A 1,856-nucleotide genomic window follows, 5' to 3' on the forward strand; every position below is an offset into this window, starting at 1 on the left:
GATAAACTGATCCAGTCTTTCTTGGAAAACTATTTCGCAGGAAAAACTATGAAAATGTTCAACGGCTTTAACAAAATAATTCTTGAAAGTGGGAAAAGTCGTATACCTGAAAACGTCAATGACGGTATTTGGGGAGTCTCGCGTGCATGTGAATGGAGGTGTGTGTGTGTGTGTGTGTGTGTGTGTGTGTGTAAACACCGTAAGTGTCCCACAACGGAGGATTCTTGAGAAAATGATGGTGTCCCTTAGGACGCTCCCCAGGCCACTGAAAAGGAAGGCTTGTTACGAAGCAAAGTGGAAAAATGCCAATGAGCCCACATGCAGTGAAAAAAGCAAACCACAAAAGCACGTGCCTCGCTCCTCAAAAACTTAAGCACAGGGTTACCAGCCATATGATCCAGCAGATTCCACTGCTGGGCATGTTCCCAGAAGAATTCAAAGCAAGGATCTGAGCGGATATCCGTACACCTATGTTCATGGGCGTCAAAAGACAGAGGCAACCCCGGTGTCCCTGGGCAGATGAAGGGATAACACTATGTGGCCGAGACACACAGACATTGGAGCGTCATCCGCCTTAAGGAGGAAGGAGTTCCAACCTGTGGGGCGACGCGGATGAACCTTGAGGATGTTATGCAAAGTGACATGCACCAGTCACAAAAGGACAAATATTGTACGATTCCACTTGTACAAGGTGCGGAAGGCAGTCACATTCATAGAGACAGAAAGCAGAACGGTGGCTGCCAGGTGGGGGAGGGGGAGAGGGAAGAACGGGATGTTATTGCTTAACGGGGACAGAGTTTCAGTTTTGCAAAGATCAGAAAGCTCTGGAGACGTCGGTCCCACTCACACAACACCACGAACGTGTCCGACGCTGCAGGGCTGTATATGGGCAAAATGGTCGGTTTTCTTGGGTATGTTTTACAATTGAAACATAAAAATTAATAGAAAGGGGAGCCTTGGTGGCTCAGCTAATTGAGTATCCAACTCTCTGTTGTTTAAAATAATTGAGCATTTGAGTCTTAATTTCAGCTCAGGTCATGATCTCGAGGTTCGCGGGTTTGAGCCCCACGTAGGGCTCTGTGCTGATGGCGCAGAGCCTGCTTAGGATTCTCTCTCTCTCTCTCTCTCTCTGCCCCTCCCCTTGTGCACGTGCCTCCTCCCCCAAAGTCAATAAAAATAAATACACTTAAAAATATGTTTTTAAAAAACATGTGCTAACTAGGTACAACTATGTTAAAAATGCACCCCCCCCAAGACGGTAAAGGTACTCACACCGGCAGTGTCTACGTTGGGTTGGTCAGATAAGGAACCTTGTGCATCCACCCGCTGTGCACCAGCTCCTTCACAGGCGCTGTGTGTTTGTTGTGTGCCTGGCCCGTCACACGTGAGGGCACATGACGTCTTATAGACTGATGGTCACGCCAGCGTTACCACTGGGGATTCTGAGGCTCAGAAGGGTTAAGCGATTTACTGAAGGTCACTTAGCAGATAAAAAGAAGTTGCGATTAAAACCCAGTCTGGCCGGCTCCAAAGACAGGATTTTTTTCTTCCACGCGGCAATCCCTCCACTCCGTCTGTACCCCTCCCCCCACACTACTTAAGTGACTTTTCAAAGTTTCAATAGCAGGGCTATGATCTTGCCTCCCTGCTGATAAGAACATACTTCTCCCAGATTTCACAACCAAAGCAGAGTCACAACGCACACTCGGGCCCCAAGGAAGGAGGAAGGAGACCCGGAAGTCCTGGAGCGCCCCCTCCTCCTGGTCCTTAACCTCCCACAAGCTCCAGTGACCGGAACTGGGTGGGGGGGTCCCAATCCCTTTCAGCAGCAGCACCCCCCCATCCCACAGCCGGGC

General features: G+C 49.4%; 1 protein-coding gene across 1 annotated transcript in view; it reads right to left on the reverse strand.

Moving 5' to 3' along the window:
- PIK3CD (phosphatidylinositol-4,5-bisphosphate 3-kinase catalytic subunit delta) overlaps positions 1–1,412 on the reverse strand; it is a 48,589-nt gene extending 47,177 nt beyond the window's left edge. The window contains exon 1 of the mRNA XM_029947227.1: positions 1,273–1,412. The gene's annotated coding sequence lies outside the window, so the exon portion shown is untranslated. The remainder of the gene's footprint in view (positions 1–1,272) is intronic.
- Positions 1,413–1,856: the final 444 nt, after the last annotated feature.

This window comes from Suricata suricatta, chromosome 8 (assembly GCF_006229205.1).
Source record: "Suricata suricatta isolate VVHF042 chromosome 8, meerkat_22Aug2017_6uvM2_HiC, whole genome shotgun sequence".
NCBI classification, from domain to species: domain Eukaryota; kingdom Metazoa; phylum Chordata; class Mammalia; order Carnivora; family Herpestidae; genus Suricata; species Suricata suricatta.